This window comes from Mirounga angustirostris, unplaced genomic scaffold (assembly GCF_029215605.1).
Source record: "Mirounga angustirostris isolate CCGP_5_RB_7025 unplaced genomic scaffold, mMirAng1.0.hap1 SCAF_8, whole genome shotgun sequence".
In the NCBI taxonomy this organism is placed as follows: domain Eukaryota; kingdom Metazoa; phylum Chordata; class Mammalia; order Carnivora; family Phocidae; genus Mirounga; species Mirounga angustirostris.
In genome coordinates this window covers 43,617,610-43,637,323 of record NW_026991716.1, presented here as the reverse complement: position 1 = coordinate 43,637,323, position 19,714 = coordinate 43,617,610, and the positions used below count along the sequence as shown (strand labels likewise).

At 37.7% G+C, this 19,714-nt stretch overlaps 1 pseudogene; it reads left to right on the top strand.

Moving 5' to 3' along the window:
• The first annotated feature begins 4,101 nt into the window (after window positions 1-4,101).
• Window positions 4,102-4,626, top strand: LOC123836966 (large ribosomal subunit protein eL21-like; annotated as a pseudogene).
• Window positions 4,627-19,714: the final 15,088 nt, after the last annotated feature.

The window sequence follows — 19,714 nt, the reverse complement described above, 5'->3', positions numbered from 1 at the left end:
GTAATTCTGTGGAAAAGATACCTAGACATAAAAACTGTGGAGTCAAAGGAAAGCAATTTTTTTAACTTAATAGACCCAGTCAAATGATTCTCCAGAAAACTGTACCAATTCCCATGCTCACCCATGAGAGTGCCACTTTCCCCCTTGCAAAATCCCACTGTTAGCTCACACTTCCCAATCATCCAAGCAGGAAATGGGATGCTTGTTGTTTTAATATGTGTTCTCCTGATTACCTGTAACATTGAGCATGTCTTTTTTTTTTTTTAAAGATTTTATTAATTTATTTGACAGAGAGAGACACAGTGAGAAAGGGAACACAAGCAGGGGGAGTGGGAGAGGGAGAAGCAGGCTTCCCGCCATGCAGGGAGCCCGATGTGGGGCTCGATCCCAGAATCCTGGGATCATGACCTGAGCTGAAGGCAGACACTCAACGACTGAGCCACCCAGGCACCCCTGAGCATGTCTTTTTATATTTACTAGCAATTACTACAAATCGTCATGAATTACTTGTCATAATTAGATTGCTTGCCTTTTAAAAAATTATTAACATTTTAAAAATATACTAAGGTTAATAAACTTTTATATGTTTTTTTTTTCTTTTACAAATATTTTCTTCCCATGTGGTGCTTGTCTTCTCACTTTATTTAAGGTATCTTGCATTCTACAGTACACGTTAATGTTTGTTAAGTTACATTTCTCAATCTTTTCTTCCATGTCCTTTGAGCTTATAGCATATTAGGAGGCCTTTTGCTATCCCAAGGGAATAAAGACATATTCTCTCTCTCTTTTTTTCTAACAACTCTGTGAACTTCTAAATACAGATATTTGATTTATATGGAGTTTCCTTTTGCATATGATGAGTGGTAGGATTATAAAATTAATCTTTCCCTTACGGATATCCAATTGCTACGCACTATTTAGTAAATAGCAAGTCTTTCCCCTCAATTATTTGAAATACCATTTCTACTAAAAACTAAACATAATTTCTTAATGATGAATCATATTTGCAGTTCTGAGATAAATATGCTTGGTTATGTTCTGTTAGTCTTTTAGCACAGTAAAGGACTTAATTTGCTGATTTAAAAAATTGTACTCGTGTTCATATGTGATTAGGTTTATGTGATAGTCTTACATTAATAGACTAGCGCTAGAGTAGCCTTGTGATAAGTAAGAAAGCTTTAATCTTTTTCTCCACTTTGAAACAACCTAACCAACAGGAATTAGAAACAACTCTTAAGCGCCTGATAGGATTTGATTGAACTCACAAGCTAAACAGATGTCATCATTTAAAGCAGTGCTGCTTTACTTAATTTTTCTTTATGTTTTTTTTGGGGGGGGGGTTGGTTTCTTAAGGTATGTTGTTTGTTCTTCAGACTTTCTTTTTGACACTCATATCTTCCTAGAAAATGATTAGTTCATCTAGATTTTCAGATATGTTGCTATGTGTATGTAATGTTTTCTTATTTTTCATTCCTCAACATCTGTGCTTATATCCTGTTTCTTTTTCCTAATCTTGATTTTTAGTAAATTTTCTTTCCTGTTAATCAGACTTGCTAGACTTTTTAATATTTTATTCATTAATCATTTTAAAATTTACTTTTTGGCACTTAAAATCACATATACTTTTAAAAAAATTATCTGTATTATGAAGCCTGAATTTATCATTGTTCATTCCGCCTATGTTCTTCTTGGAATTGTTTTCTAATATCTCAAATTAAAGGCTTAATATATTTATTTTTTATCTCATTTTCTAATAAATGCACTTAAGGCTATAACTGGTCCTCTAAGAACCAATTGGGGAGTGAGGATAAGTTGTTATTCAAATACTTTCATCCCTGCTTGTCAAGGAAGATCTTGAAATGGAAGTTTGGGCTGGCACTCGGGAACACTACAAACTGCATTTCAAGGTTAGGCCGCAGAACCACAGTGCCGAATTTTCAAGGGAAGTATTTATGAAACTTTAGACAACTCTTAATTGCCTCACACATATCTAGGGTATAATGATCAAGAGTTGAATTTGGAGAAAATTGTTGAGGAGGATTTCTCTAGATCGAACTAGGCTCTGAGTCACAATTCCTCTGACTCCCACAGGAAAGAAGAAGGCGGAGTGTGCCATTGCTCAGCCCCCCATCACTAGAAGGGGAGTTGGAGGTGGCTACTCAAAGTCTAACCTGCGGACCCTTCAGTTTGAGGACAGGAGCTGTACACTGCGGTCTGAGTCAACATACTGGCTAAAGTGACCTCTGTGGGAGCAAAGTAGTAATTTGAAGTTTGGCAGGAAACTGCTCTTTCAAAGTCTTGGGGGAAAGACTTGCAATTTCCATGAACCAGACATCTATAGAAAGGCAGCATGGCCCCCCTCAGATTTGTCATCCACCCATCCCAGCTAATTAGAGGCATCAATCAGCCAGGAAAAGAAAAGGAGTAGAAGAAATACCAGGGGGGGAAAAAACAACAAGCTTCCTTTGCTTAGATGTTTGCGTGCTCTTGGCATGGAGAGGGAGAGATGTCATAAATCAAGGTTAGAGTTTTTAACAATTGCATAAGACTGAATACTTTAATGGCTGAACTGAGACTGTGTTTGACAAAATTAACAGGAATTATTTCTTTAGGGCAAATAATGGGGCTACCCAGTTAACCTGAGCCAGGAAAAGGGGGAAAATAGGCCCACTGAAGACCTGCAAAAGGCCAATGAGATGCAAAATAGAGTCCGTTTATGACTACATCCCATGAGTCATGTTTGTTCACATTGTGGTTACACTGAATGATCTGACAATTTTTGAAAGGAAGTGTTAACGTCTCCCATTTTGGCTATGTCTTCATATACTAGTCCTTACATGTTTCCTCTGGTTTGCTTTGCATATTTTAAACTTATGTGACTAGAAAAATAAAGACTCCTGAAGGCTGGAAGTTCTTAAAATATACCTGTGTCATAATAAAATAGGTTTCTTTATCCAAAAAAAAAAAAAAATCTTCACATTAAGTTCTATTTTTTTTTTCTATATTAATGTCACAGTAGTTTTTAAAGTAAGTTTTTCTTGATATTTTTTCCATCCTGCATTTTAAAACTTTGTGTCATTTTGTTTGGGATTGCTTCTTGAAAACATTTAAGTAATGTTGTTTGCCTTGTCTATTTGCTTTTATTCTGGGTTTCTCTATTTAACTTTTGTTACCCAGTCCAATGGTATCTGTCTCATAGGAAAATGTAATCTTTTGTATTTATTTTAGTACTTTTGATGTATTTTTATTTATTTGTTTCAGTATAATGAAATTTAAACCTGGTAAATTATTTTAGGTTATTAATTTATCATGGGAACTTATTACCTCAGTTGCTTTTTTCCTGAGCTTCTGGTCAGGAGTCTCTATTCCAAGTGATAAATACACAATTCAAAATAGCATAAGAAAAAATATACACATGTGTTTATGTATAGGCTTAAACAAGAAAAATACAGAACAGCAAAAGGGCAGCTGGCCTCAGTGTTGACAGAATATCAGGGCTTAACCAGTATCAGGTAATCTCCCCACATTTTTATTGCCAAGCTCAATGTCCTCTCTTTGTTGGCATCTTTCTCTCAGGCTTCTCCTCCATGTTGCTCCTACTCGAACAGCGATACCTTAGGCTCCTCTTCTTGTAACTCATAGTCTGAAGAGAGAAAAAGAGTCCTTTCCTATCTTGTCCTCAGTAAGACAAAGTGCAGGAAAAGATTCAGATTGACTTAGTTTTGATCAGATCCCTACAGTCAGACCAATGATTTTTGCTTGGGATTTGGGTCACTGTGACTGGAGATCTGAGATTCTGTTCATGGCAGGAAGGGGAAGGGATTACAGTGCAGACAGACATGCTATTGCCACTAGGCCCCACTCTTGTGGGTGAGTCTGATTGTCTCTAGTAGTTTAGACATTTTGTAATCTATACTCATTAGCTTTGTGACTTATATTACTATTTAATACATATTTTAATTAAGCTTTATATTTACATCTAATTTTTTCCAGTATCTATATCCAAATTTTAAATGCAGCAGAATATTTAACATGATTTCACATTCCCTCATCCACCTGCCATGTTGATACCATGTGAGGATTAAAAGTTCCAGGTTATTCTTTTGGCCGGAACCGCCATCTTCCAGTAATTCGCCAAAATGACCAACACAAAGGGAAAGAGGAGAGGTACTCACTATATGTTCTCTAGACCTTTCAGAAAACATGGAGTTGTTCCTTTGGCCACATACATGCGAATCTATAAAAAAGGTGATATTGTGGACATCAAGGGAATGGGCACTGTTCAAAAAGGAATGCCCCACAAATGTTACCATGGCAAAACTGGAAGAGTCTACAATGTTACTCAGCATGCTGTTGGCATTGTTGTAAACAAACAAGTTAAGGGCAAGATTCTTGCCAAGAGAATTAATGTACGCATTGAGCATATTAAACATTCAAAGAGCTGAGACAGCTTCCTGAAGCGTGTGAAGGAAAATGACCAGAAAAAGAAGGAAGCCAAAGAGAAAGGTACTTGGGTTCAACTGAAGCGCCAGCCTGCCCCACCCAGAGAAGCACACTTTGTGAGAACTAATGGAAAGGAGCCCGAACTGCTGGAACCCATTCCCTATGAATTCATGGCATGATAAATGTAAAGAAAATAAAAGACCTCAAGACTGTAAAAAAAATAAAAATAAAAGTTCCAGGTTATTTTCAACTTTATAAGCTATGTTCCGATAATTATTTGTTTTAGCTATGCTCTTCCTGGTCCATTTATCCTTAATAATAGTAATTTTGTCTGCATGCACCTTGCTGTTGAAAACTCTAAACCTAGCATGTGGTGTCGAGCTTCGCTAATGCGGCCACTAAAAGAAATTGTTCATGGGGCATTTCCATGGAGGTTATTAGTAGAAAATCTACTTATGCAGACACTTGTTTGCATAGTAACATACACTTAACACTCTGGAGTACATTAAATCTATGTATAAGCAAATTGTATTCTAAGGTCTGGATCAGAATGCCTACTTCAGAAAGCTCTACTCACAGCATAGTCTCAGAGCAAATGTTCAAGCTAGCTGCTAGTCTAAAAGAATTATAACTTAGATTCCAAAAAGCCAGGAAGCCATATCATACTTTTAAAATTTTTTTACTGTGGTAAGATATACATGACATAAATTTACTGTTTTAACCCTTTTTAAGTATACAATTCAGTGGCATTAGTTATATTCACAATGTTGTGCAAATGTCACGCCATTTATTTCCCAAACTGTTCCTCACCCCAAAGAGAAACCGTAACTATTTAGGAATAATTTCCCATCCCTTCTCCCCTAATCCCTGATATCCCCTATTCTACTATTTCTCTCTATGAATTTGCCTATCTAGATATTTTATATAATTGCAATCATACAATTATTTGTCCTTTTGTATCTGGCTTATTTCATATATTAAATATATAACATACACACACACATATATAAAATATATATTATTTCCAAGATTCATCCAAATTGTGGTATATTTAATAACCTTATTCCTTTTTATGGCTGAATAATATTATATTGTACATATATACCACATTTTACTGACCATTCATCTGTTGAGGGGCAATTGAGTTTTTCCCACCTCTTGGCTATTGTGAGTAATTTTCCTATGAACATGAATGTACAAGTATATTTGAGTCCCTGATTTAATTCTTTGGGGTATACACCTAAGAGTGGAATTGTTAGGTCATATGGTAATTCAACATTTAGTTCTTTGAGGAATAAACTTTTTATAAAACCAAATGAACATGGGTTGATGCTTCAAATTATAGAACCTTACAGAATTTTCAAAAATATTCAGAATATAGGGGTGCCTTGGGACACCTGGGTGACTCAGTCAGTTAAGTGGCTGCCTTTGGCTCAGGTCATGATCCCAGGTGCTGGGATCGAGGCCCGCATTGGGCTCCTTGCTCAGCGGGGAGCCTGCTTCTCTCTGCCTGTTTCTCCCCCTGTTTGTGCTCTCTCTCTCTCTCTGACAAATAAATAAATAAAATCTTTTCAAAAAGAATATAGGGGTGCCTGGCTGGCTCAGTTGGAAAAGCATGCAACTCTTGATCTCAGGGTCATGGGTTTGAGCCCTATGTTGGGTGTAGAGATTACTTAAATAAGTAAACTTCAAAAAAATTCAGAATATGGAATGTATGACCAATTAGAAGGACATGGGAGGAGAGATTCAAGTATTAGATGAGGATTTAACCAGATGATTCTTGAAATATTTAATAACCTGAAGAACTATGATAACATACTATTATGTTTCATACTGTACTCATTTTATCTACCAATAAAATAAATCAAGTATAAGAAAAATCACCATAGTGTCTTAATCAGAAGAGTGCAATAGGCAGGCACAATCTGAAGAGATGCATCACATACCATCAGAGTGTAACAGAGGTGCTCTGGGCCTAGAAAAATAAATCCCCAAACAAAGCAAAGAAACTAAACTAAAAGGATATACTTGAAAACCTTGGATAATACAGTAATATTGACTAATAAGATAATACTAGCACAACAGGAGAAGAGTTTTATTTTTTTTTTTAAGATTTTATTTATTTATGAGAGTGAGAGCAAGCACAGAGGGAGAGGGAGAAGCAGAACCCCGATACAGGACTTGATCCCAGCACCCTGGGATCATGACCCGAGCCAAAGGCAGATGCTTACCAGACTGAGCCACCAAGGTGCCCCAGAAGAAGAGTTTTAAAGGAAACAAATAGACTTCTACCAAGATGAAAATTGGGTTAGAAATACATATAGAAGATGTAGTGACATAATGCGTTTAAGTGGTGGACTAATATATATCAACCTTAATAAGACTTGAGGTGTATAAATATACAAAAATAAGACAAGCCTTACCAGGTGAAAGGTGTGGAAACTCAGCTTCAGACCCAACTCCAGAGGCAATCATCATATTCAAGCCTCCACCCCATACCATGGAATCTTAGTGTATCTTGGAAACTATAAAGTATCTTTGAGATACTTTGTACACCTGAGATCCTATGATGCTATGCTGTTATGTTTAACTATAAATTTATTTCACGTATGAATACAATGCATTTAGATTAAGAAGGACAAAAAAAAAAAAAACATGATGGTGCCATACACCAACCACTAGGCAGCTTTAACTCAGGAATTTAGGATCTGGACCTTTCAGACAATTTCCCAAATGAACCCCTAACTGTAAGTCATCACTGGAGAATACCTGCTCAGAATACCTGTGTTGTTTCAGTACTAAAAGAAACCCATTGGAATTAACACAGATCACAGATCAAAACTGTCATTTAAATATAACATCAGTGAGCAGTAAAACTCCAATATAGAGAAACTAGCTTGTGTTCTAGGTATTATTATATCTATATATTGGTATTCCCTACATATTAAATGTCTTTTCCTAGGAGTAAATCTTTTGTATTCATTATTTCTATGATTATTTTTTTTAAAGATTTTATTTATTTTCCAACAGAGAGAGAGAACACAAGCAGGGGGAGTGGGAGAGGGAGAAGCAGGCTTCCCGCTGAGCAGGGAGCCCGATGCGGGGCTCGATCCCAGGACCCTGGGACCATGATCTGAGCCGAAGGCAGACGCTTAATGACTGAGCCACTCAGGTGCCCCTCATCTCCGTCTTTACACTTAAAGTATATATTTTTTATTTTTTTTTAAATATTTTATTTATTTGAGAGAGAGAGAACAAGCAGGGGAAGGGGCAGATGGAGAGGGAGAAGCAGACTCCCCGCTGAGCAGGGAGCCCGATGCGGGGCTCAATCCCAGGACCCTGGGATCATGACCTGAGCCGAAAGCAGATGCTTAATGACTGAGCCACCCAGGTGCCCTATTTCTATGATTATTAAAACATCTCTTGGGATAGATTTCAGTAAAACCATACTACCCTAGGACTTTAGAAGATGAAAGACTCTTGAAGTTCCCTGGTCTGCACTTTACCATCAGGGAGAATGAAGCTCAGAGACACTAAGGGATTTGCCTCAGATATCCAGTGAGGTAGTGGCAGAAGTTGCTCAGAGATTCTGGGACTCAGAGACTCTGTCCTAAACCTCCTGTCATAATTGTTTTTCCTTTTTTTGTGAATCCATGAATGCATCGCTTGAATTATAGTGAGGAAAACATGACTGGAAGGAAGTGGTTTGCTCTTGGGTCCTGGGATAACTGGTCAAGACTGTACTTGCTATTTGTTTTCTACATCTCCACTGCCATGGTTCTCCTTTTCAGCTAACCTCATTCTCATATGTGTCTCATGTTCATGTAGCCTCTGCAATTGGTGCCCAGAACCCAGGACACAGAGCAGAAAAGGAGACAACAAGGTTGGGTTACTTCCATGGACACAGGAAGTATGAACAGTCATGATGCCAAGTTCCAGAAGAGTAGAAACTCCAGAGGTGTCCAGAAGACCTGCTTCTGTTGGAGGCCCCTTACCACATGCCCAGCCACACTCGTGACTCCTGATGCTGAAAGCAGGTACCTCTTTAAGGAATGAAATGGTGCCAACCGGTGACCATAGCCAGGGATCCTGCAGTTTGAGAAGGCTTCTCCGAGTGTGCATTAGAAATCTGGATCAAGTCTGCATCAGCCATTCCAAAGTTATTACTGCCAGGAAGGAAGCAGCTTCTCAAATGAAAAGAAGATAAATAAGCTTCTTTGTCATATCAATTCCAGACAAAAATAGCTGAAATGCTACTTAATATGAAGCAAATTGCTGTAGAGATACAGAGCTTGTTCTCATTTTAAGGAATCTGCATCTAGGTATTTACGTCTTCAAAAAGAACATGAGATACAATATGCTCTTCATTGAGCATCTTAAGTGATTTAATTTTTTCTGGTATAATACTTAATTTTATTTCCAAACTTTAGTTATATTTTAGAGTTGATGGCAATTCATATTTCCATCATTTGAATCTTCTTTTTCCCATAGCCACTCAAATAGAATGAGGACAGTTCTAGAGTTTCTCGAAACCAAGAAAGGATTTGTGCTGAAAAGATCACTCTGGGCAAGCACCAGGTGGCAATAAATAGCATCAAGCATAAGTGTAATTTGGCCAGGGGAAACATCAATTTCAGCATCATAAAATTCCAGTTACTTCACCTTACTCTTTAGTCTGTACTTTTTTCACTTTTTTTTTCCTTTGAAGTAAAAGCGACTCTTTTGTTTGCTATTTTGTACCTTGCATCAAAATTTCAGTACTTCTTTAGATGCCTGGGTGGCTCAGTCAGTCAAGCAGCTGCCTTTGGCTCAGGTCATGATCCCAGGATCCTGGGATCAAGCCCCATATCGGGCTCCTTGCTCAGTGAGGAGCCTGCCTCTCCCCTGCCTGCCACTCCCCCTGCTTGTGCTCTCTCTCCTTCTCTCTCTCTCTTTCTGTCAAATAATGATAAAAAAAAAAAAAATCCAGTACTTCCAGCTGCAATTGTTTTATGGCATGAAACCATGACTTTAATGATACTTAAAGATATCCTCAGTGCTTGTTTGCTCCTGCTCTTTTTTCCTGATGTCTACAAATTCCAGTTTGGGTGATTGTGGCTGGCAGCCTTAAAAAGAAAGACAGGTCATGCTTACAGAGGCCCTAAGACCTGGCTGCTCTGGTGTGACAGATCATGGGCAGGCTACTAACCAAGGACTTAAATTGCTAACATAGCCTCTTCTCTGCTCACCACTACTTCTCCTTCTGAAATTGGTGTTAAGAGTTACCTGCCCCTTCTCCCACCCTGGATCACGACTTGGCCAAACTCACCCTATTCACATATATCTAGAAAGATGAACTACCCTTAACTTCTCTATTTATGATCTCTTTGATTTTTCCTTCCCCCAGCAAACCTAAACTGGGCCATACACCTGTGTTCACTCTTATAATCACTTCCTATTAAGGGCCTATCTTCCTGACTAGTTTATAAGCCTTTAGAAGGCAGGAGCTCTGCACTACTCATCTTCCTATGCTCTACAGTATTAGACACAGAGTTAAGTGCTCAGAGAAACTTGTCCAGTTAAATAATTCAAAGACCCAAGGTGGACTTCTTAAAGTGGGTTAAATGATATCTTGGGATATTTCTTAGTGTATTATTGACTTTTTCATTAGTGATTTATTAGTTGCAAAGCAATGAGCATAATATTTAGAGTTGCATGGATTTGAGTTTAAATTACAAATCGATCATTTATCTATATATGGTATGGTTTAAACTTCTTGGGTGGGACACCTGGGTGACTCAGTCGGTTAAGTGTCTGCCTTTGGCTCAGGTCATAATCCCAGGGTCCTGGGATTGAGTCCTGCATTGGACTCCCTGCTCAGTGGGGAGCCTGCTTTTCCCTCTGCCTGCTGTTTCCCCTGCTCATGCTCTCTCTCTAATAAATAAATAAAATCTTAAGAAAAATAAACTTTTTGGGTATCGGTTTCCTTGTCTTATCTTTCAAATGGGGTACTGATGCTTCTTTTATAAGATTTTTATAGGGATTAAATTGACATAAAACTGTTAATCATTATATTTGTCACATATCATCTTAATTTCTCTATCTTAACAAGAATATACAATTATTTCCATCTTTAGTAAGATTGCATTCAGGAAAGGTTTTGGACTTTGGTTAATGATCAAACACATTTACAAAACTGTAGAGCTAATGGAACCTTAAAAATTAGGAAATCCAGTGGTTTGCAAGCTTTCATAGCTATGGGGTGCTCTGTTCAAGCAAAATCCTTCTAGATGATCCAAAACCAAAAATTAGGTCAGATGTTGAAGCAATGGTAGAGATAGTTGAGTCATATCTCATCACATTTCTTTTCTCCAATTCAGTGAGCATCAATGAAGGAAATTGCTGATTTTCTAAGATTCTTCAAATGCATTTTTTAAATCTAGTGGACGGTCCAGCACCCTCCTCTTATAGATGAAAAGAATCAGAGACAGCCTATTATACCTTCAAAGCCACATAGCTCACTAATGTCAGAACTGTGGCAAGAGCTAGATTCCCTGATTTTCAATGTGGGGCTTTATTCCACTCAACATAGAGCTGCACATGTACTCAGTATGAACAGGAAAATTGGTCCCATATTGATCTGCCAGTCCCAGCAAGTCCAGGTAACAAGAAAAACAACATCTTATTTTTATTGAGGGTTTACTGTATATCAAACACCATGCTATGTATTTCAAAAATCACTGTTTCATCTAAGCATTGCAACAACCCTACGATTTGAATATCATTATCCCCATTTGACAAGGGAGAATTTGAGTATTAGAGAGGTCCAATAATTTGCTGAAAGTTACCCAGCAAGAATCTCTCATGATCTGTGCTAAACTCAGTCCTTTCTAACACCAAAATCCACACTGAAACAACAACATTGTATTTAGGAAACTAAGAAAATAGATATAAATATTGTTTCTATAAGTAATCTTTGAAAATTTCAAGGCCAAGCAAAGATACTGACTCCAGTTAGGGTCATCATTCATTCAGTTACAAGTTTCCAACTGCATGCAATTGAAAAAGATCTATTAATTATTTTGCTTTGCTTTAATAAGCCATTTTCTTGATTAAAAAGCCATTAATACCATTCCTTTTTAAACTGTGCTTGTATTTCTCAAGCACATTTAAATTTTACAAGTGTTTATTTCCTAAGAGGAAACTAAATTTAGTCAATATTTTTCTAAGAAAACAGTCTTTGATTCATGGCAAGTCACTACTATTAAACTTTTAAATTAAAAAACAAAGAAGTATAATAATAACTAGTTGTTAAAAATGAATCTAGACTTAGATTGCAAAAGCAATTTTAACAGGAAATAAAATTATGAATATTTTTGTGACACTCTTGTATCAATTCTTGTTTATATAACTCCAAAAGTATTCATCGTAAAAGTCAAATATTTAATCGAGAAATTGTTTCTTCACTGATTTTTTCTAATATATTCACTTGTTTTTTACCTGTCTGTGCAAAATATATTTATTCTACTTTTATATTGATTACAAACTTTCATTCTTAGAAACTCTACAGGTTCATTTTGGTCTAAATTCTCCAAGGTAGCATGGAAGGCCCATCTCAATATTGCCCTAAACTGTCCTCAGATTCATCATTCAAAATCTTCCCACACTTAACCTCTCCTCCAAGAACAATGAATTTTTTTTTCTTTTTTTCTTTTTTTTTATTCTTATGTTAATCCCCATACATTACATCATTAGTTCTAGATGAAGTGTTCCATGATTCATTGTTTGTGCATAACACCCAGTGCTCCATGCAGAACGTGCCCTCCTCAATACCCACCACCAGGCCAACCCATCCTCCCACCCCCCTCCCCTCTAGAACCCTCAGTTTGTTTTTCAGAGTCCATCGTCTCTCATGAGAACAATGAATTTTAAGATATCTCCCAAGTACTATGTCCCGTATGTCTGTATGTTTTGCACATATTTCTTCATGGAATCTTTATAGTCCTTTCTCTGTTGAACCCTTTCTTCAAAAACAACTGAGATGTTACTTACTCCACCCTCAGATATTTAGATCTTTCCTCCTTTACTATACTTCTACTGTAGTCTGTTCACAACATGATTATAAAATTTAGAATATCTTACACTTGATTTGCATCTGTATCTATCTACTTACCTCTCTGTCTGTCTATAGGGAGAGAGGAAAATACACACATCCAGAGAGAAAGGAACACATCCTATTTATCTTTGTATTCCCACAGGCTTGCACAGTACCAACAAAAGTATTCTAAATATTTCTAAATAATTTCATCTTTTTTTAAGTCTATGAAGCATGGCATAGATATTTTCATTTCCATTTTGCACGTCATAAGATGAGATAAAGTTCCAAAATCACAGAGTAAGTCAGAGCCATAGCTGGAATCAGAGAACAGGCTTCCTGAAAAAAGAGGTCCAGAGCCTTCCCGCTCTACCAATGAATTGCAAAAATACTCTATTTTTATGGAGATATAAAAGTCATATTTCTTTTTTAAAAAATCACTAGTAATTTCCCCTGTTCCACAGGAAAAAGAGATATCCTGTGTCAGATAGGCATATGTTCTTAGGTGTTATCCAAGGAAGGTTTTGCCAAATTACTATATATTCTGGGTGCAAATAGATTTTCTGTCACTCATGTTATCTCTTTTTTTAAACTACTTTATTGAGGTATAATTGGCATACAAGAAAATGCATATGTACAAAGTGGACAATTTGACAACTTATGACACATGCACACTCATATTAAACTATACATCAAGAGAGTGAACATATCCATAACGTCCAAAAGTTTCATTATGCCCCTTTATAATCTATCCTATACTGCCCCCATCCCCAAGCTACCTCAAGCATCTGTTTTCTGTCCCTGTAGATTAGTTGGCGTTTTCTAGAGTTTTACATAAATGGAATCATAAAGTATGTACTCTTTTGCGGCAGGGGAGGGCAGGTTTGGCTTCTCTCACCCAATATAATTATTTTGAGACTCATCTATGCTGTTATGCATATCAATAATAATTCCTAAAGTCACTATTTGCTCTAACCTGCTATGATTTCAAGGGGGACATACCCCATTTATCTTAAACTATTACCATCATTGACTCAGATTTATTGCATTACCCTAACTCTTCCTCATTTTCTTAGGCCATCAATCAGATCTCTTCTATTGTATTATCCTTTGAGATATACATTTCTAGATTCAATCATATCTCTTAGAAAATAAGGCTTAAAAAAGCTAGCCCAAAGAATTTAGAGAGGTGAAGTCATTTTATGGTCTGTTCAAATCCATATGTCATCTAATGTTCTGTCAATGCTGTTCTTAGTTGATTGTATTACACAACATGAAGTGGGGCCTTTGCAGACTTCCTGTCTCAATATTTCCAAATGAATACTACCTGATCTCAATATTTCTCCATTTTCCCTGTAATGTAAGCCTATTTCCCCTTTCTTCATTTTATCCATCCATCCAGCAGTAAATTCTCCCCAGATGCTCCAAATAAGTTCCCTCCAGTAGAACTTCCTCATTGTCAATAGTCATGATTCATATCTTCATTTACTTGCATTACTTCCCACAAATTAGTCCTTTGGCTGTACCATAATACTGCCATGCATCTCTGAGACTCTCTCCTCTTTGTCTTTGTCTTTCAGGAAAGAAAGAACATGATGCTTCTGAGAAAATATATTTCTTTTTTATTTTTTTAAAGATTTTTATTTATTTATTTGACAGAAAGAGATACAGCGAGAGAGGGAACACAAGCAGGGGGAGTGGGAGAGGAAGAAACAGGCTTCCCGCAGAGTGGGGAACCCGATGCAGGACTCGATCCCAGGACTCAGGGATCATGACCTGAGCCGAAGGCAGATGCTTAATGACTGAGACACCCAGGCGCCCCAAATATATTCCTTTTTATCTGGAATGTCCCCCCCCCCATCAATCTCATTTTTACCAACCATTTTTTTCTAGCCTCACTTTGAATTCTTTCCCCAGTCTTTCCAAACCCACCCATTTCAAAGTCTTATGCTTTCCATGCGCTCCCATAGCACTTCATTTGCACCACTATTGTGCATTTAGTCCATTAACTTCGTGGTAGGGTTAAGTATACATAAGATATCTTCCTATTGCCTGTGAACTCTCAAGTGACAGCTTTGAATCTCTGAAAATGCCTTGCACCCATGGGATCAATATTATCTCAGTAGCTTTTGTGTCATTGTCCCTTCTTTGAACAGGTGCAAGATGTTCCATGGTGATCTTCCCACCACTTCTCCTTGTGGATCAGCAGGTCTCTTTCTGGGTCAATTTCCTTATTCTCCTTCCAAACTCCTTCATCCTTTACTTTTTAAAGATTTTTATTTTTTTAAGTAATCTCTGCACCCAATGTGGGGCTCGAACTTACAACCCCAAGATCAAGAGTTGCATGCTTTACCGACTGAGTCAGCCATGCACCCTGAAATTCCTTCATCCTTTAAAGTGGCAGATGATTAATATATGGAGGTGAGAAAAGGGGGTAACAATGTTGTAAAGGGGGGGTTGGATCTATCTGGATTAAAGATAGGAGAAGAGGTTGTCAGATCCAGTAAAGAGAGATTCATTTCTAGCAATTTTTTCCATTCTACACCGTCAAATTAAATGAGTAGAAATAACTTTGTTTCGGGCACCTGGGTGGCTCAGTTGGTTAAGCGACTGCCTTCAGCTCAGGTCATGATCCCGGAGTCCTGGGATCGAGTCCCACGTCGGGCTCCTGGCTCAGCGGGGAGCCTGCTTCTCCCTCTGACCCTATCCCCTCTCATGCTGTTTCTCTCTCTCTCTCTCTCTCTCTCTCTCTCAAATAAATAAATAAATAAATAAATAAATAAATAAAATCTTTAAAAAAAAAAAAAGAAATAACTTTGTTTCTTCTGCTCACTCGTATACTACTTTAAATTATCACTCATTACTGACACATCATTTTATTAACCCATCTCTACCCACTTGTCTACCCCCTTAGGGCTGCCTTTAAAAAGATGGACTGAATTTCCTCCCAAAGCTAGAGTAAATAAAATTTAAAATTCAACTCATACAATAATTTAAAATGCATTCTATGGCTTGGAATCATCCACCTACTGCTTTCACATTTTAAAGAAGAGAACTACTTGGGTAAGTCACTTCACCTTTTGGGATTTCAATTTTTTCACCTGAAAATGAACTGATTTGAAGTGAATGATCTCTGAAGTTCCCTTCATCTCCAAGTCTTCATGAATCTGTGACTCTATAACATGTGCCTTGCAGGAATTCTGTAAGAATAAATGTTTGTGAAATAATTTGAAACTCAAGGACGAAAGGTTTTATGCTAGTGCCAGAACTATTTTTATTAAATGAAGAATGCCAGGGAAATCTGTTGTGCCTTGGGATAGCTGCTGCCAGTGTCCCCAGCACTGCCTGTGCCCAACACATTTCAGGAAGGGGAAAAGGGAACAAGAATCCCACTAATGGGGCCAGAAATCATGGTGGGTGGATAGTACATATATTCCTGAAATTCAAACAAGGAAGTGGTAACAGGCACATGAACACTAATGTTTACAGAAAAGAGTCCATGAAAGGATTTTGCCTTGGTGGCCCTATTAGAGCCCATTCACAAGCCAGGGATGAGGATTGGTGTTGTCTCTGGGCACCTGCCATGATGTATCTCCAATGACTTCCCCTTCATGCTGAACCTTTCCTTGCCTGACTCCTTCTGCCCATCAAAGCAAACTTGTCTGATGACCGCATTCCAACCACCCAAGAAACTAAAGGGATTACAGAATCATTGAGTTAGAATTCAAAACAACTTAACCTTACTAATTCATTGTTTTTCATATTTCTCATATCAATAAACTAAGCCTCAGAGCAGTCAGTGGACTATCAAAAATCACAATTTATACATAGTTATACCAAGGCTGAGTAGCAGACCTGTGACTCCTAATCAATGCTACTTTCATCACCACTTATTATCTTGTAAATTAATTCTAGTCTCAATGCAAACTGATGGAGGTGTAATGAATTCCCTGGCTGCGTGTTGATGAAGCTAGCAGTGCTTTACTCCAAAAGATTAAGAGAAGTGGATAATCTAGCACTTGGCAAGGCCAGCAAAGGAGGTATCATATACCAACCCTGGAAAGCCTGGCACGAGCTCCACCACACCATCTGGAGAAGGTAAAGGACCCATAGTCAGTAGACTTAGCCCATCAGTGAACTATTATTTTCATTCCTCTCTAGGTTTTGTTTTCCATATATGTGAAATGGCACGATTAGATTTAAAATCATCAAATTCACAGACCTGTACCTCTGAAACAAATAATACATTGTATAGTAAAAAAAAAGAAGATAGTAGGAAGGGAAAAATGAAGGGAGGGAAATTGGAGGGCAAGACGAACCATGAGAGACTATGGACTCTGAAAAATAAACTGAGGGTTCTAGAAGGGAGGGGGATGGGCGGATGGGAAAGCCTGGTGATGGGTATTAAAGAGGGCATGTACTGCATGGAGCAGTGGGTGTTATGCGCAAACAATGAATCATGGAACACTACATCTAAAACTAATGATGTAATGTATGGTGATTAACATAACATAATAAAATAAAAAATTTTTAAAATAAATAAATAATAAAACAAAAAATAAATAAAATCATCAAATTCAGGAGAGTCCTTTTTGTTCACAGTAGATGAACATCCACAATTTTAAGACAGGAGATATGTATGGAATATATTGGAGTTAGTTGTCTAGCAAGATTTTTTTAAATTTTTTATTTATTTATGAGAGAGAGAGAGAGAGCAGGGGAAGGAGAAGAGGGAGAGGGACAAGAAGACTCCATGCTGAATGTGGAGCCCAATGAGGGGTTTGATCTCAGGACCCTGAAATCATGACCTGAGCCAAAACCAAGAGTCAATTGCTTAACCGACTGAGCCACCCAGGTGCCCCACTAATGAGATATGATTCTGAATTCAAGCCAGTCTGAGGACCTCATGTAGCAGTGTCCCACAGCAATGCTCCTCAAACTCTAGCATGCATCAGAATCACCTGCAGGGTTTGATTAAACACAGATTCCAGGGCCCTGCCCCAGACTCTCTGCAGAGATTCTGATTCAGGAGGTCTAGGGTGGAGCCTGAGAATTTGTACATCTCACAAGCTCCCAGGTAATGTTTGGCTGACTAATTGAGGTCCATATTTTGAGTACCACTGCTCTACACTCTGAAGCATGTCTTGCATAGTTTCATTGTTATTATTGCCATCACCAGATGTTGAATAATGAAAAAACAATAATGCTTTTTGTTTTAGGTAAAGGAGAGTAAAAGCTACCAAAATTTTAAAAGATAAAAGTGAGGGGTGGCGCCTGGGTGGCTCAGTCATTAAGCGTCTGCCTTCGGCTCAGGTCATGATCCCAGGGTCCTGGGATCGAGCCCCGCATTGGGCTCCCTGCTCCGCGGGAAGCCTGCTTCTCCCTCTCCCACTCCCCCTGCTTGTGTTCCCTCTCTCGCTGTGTCTCTCTCTGTCAAATAAATAAACAAAATCTTTTAAAAAATAATAAATAAATAAAAATAAAAGATTAAAGTGAGTAACTAAAATGTGCTTAAATATAAAGATGCTGTCTATCCACATTTTCCTTCACTAATTGTCCTAAATTATAGTACTTTTGCCCAGATTTATCTTGCTGTTGGATACTGTCAACCCAAAAGGAGATGGTAAGCTTTCCTAATACAGGCACTATCAGAAATTGCTTATTGCAGAATTTTCAAGAAAATTTTAATAGAAAAATTGGTTATCCTAGACACTTGTTTATATAGTGAGTGTACAACTGAAAACTTGGTGTGAATTAAAGCTGTGGAAAATTGACTCTTTTTAAATACTATGGGAGAATGCTCTTTTAAAGGATGGCTAAACACATGTTGTGGACATTTCTGTCAAGAATAAATATGCAGCCATCAGAAGGAATGAGATCTTGCCATTTGCAATGACATGAATGGAACTGGAGGATGTTATGCTGAGCGAAATAAGTCAATCAGAGAAAGACATGTATCATATGACCTCACTGATATGAGGAATTCTTAATCTCAGGAAACAAACTGAGGGTTGCTAGAGTGGTGGAGGGTGGGAGGGATGGGGTGGCTGGGTGATAGACACTGGGGAGGGTATGTGCTATGGTGAGCGCTGTGAATTGTGCAAGACTGTTGAATCACAGATCTGTACCTCTGAAACAAATAATGCAATATATGTTAAGAAAAAAAAAAAGAAGAAGATAGCAGGAGAGGAAGAATGAAGGGGGGGAATCGGAGGGGGAGATGAACCATGAGAGATGATGGACTCTGAAAAACAAACTGAGGGTTCTAGAGGGGAGGGGGGTGGGAGGATGTTAGCCTGGTGATGGGTATTAAAGAGGGCACGTTCTGCATGGAGCACTGGGTGTTATGTGCAAACAATAAATCATGGAACACTACATCAAAAACTAATGATGTAATGTATGGTGATTAACATAACAATAAAAGAATTAAAAAAATTTTTAATGAAAAGGAACTATTAGAAAAAAAAATGAATAAAGCAATCAAAGCCAAGACTGAAGTGGGAGTTGAAGAATATTCCACATGAGTTCTTTTAGCAATTCAAACATTTACGGGATTCCAGTTAGGTACCAATGCCCATTCTACATTATGAGTTATTGTCTGCATAATTGTGCGGCCCGCCCCATGCCTGGAGGGATGATGACGGATAGGAATTCTGCAGCCCCTGGCAACCTGATTTTCTCATAGAATAGTTTTTTTCCCCTTCTGAGATTTTGGGTTCTTTTGCAGCCTGGTGTAGAAAAATTGTAGGTTTTCACATCAGGCAGATCTCAGTTCAAATCCAAGCGCAGATAATTATTATAAGATGACCTCTCTGAGCCTGCTACAAAATGGCACTAAAAAATACTTACTTGGTGGGGTTGCCATGAGGATTAAAGACAATGTAAGTTAAGTAGCCTTTGAAGATAGCAGCTATTTTCTATGAAGGAACAATATTTTCATAAGCTTCCCTGGGAATGACTTACCCTCCAATCAAATATCCAATGATCAGGCAAAAACAGCTCTTGTTAATTTATAAATATTGACAGAAAAGATAATAGATGGGTAATAACTATAAGATTTGTGTGCATTTCTGAATGCATGTCATTCATAAATAAGTTTGCAATTTCTAACTAACGTTAAACTACCTATTTCAACTTTAAACAAACAATAATTATTTTTTATAATAACAGGAAAGTTCTGAATACTTATTAACTAAA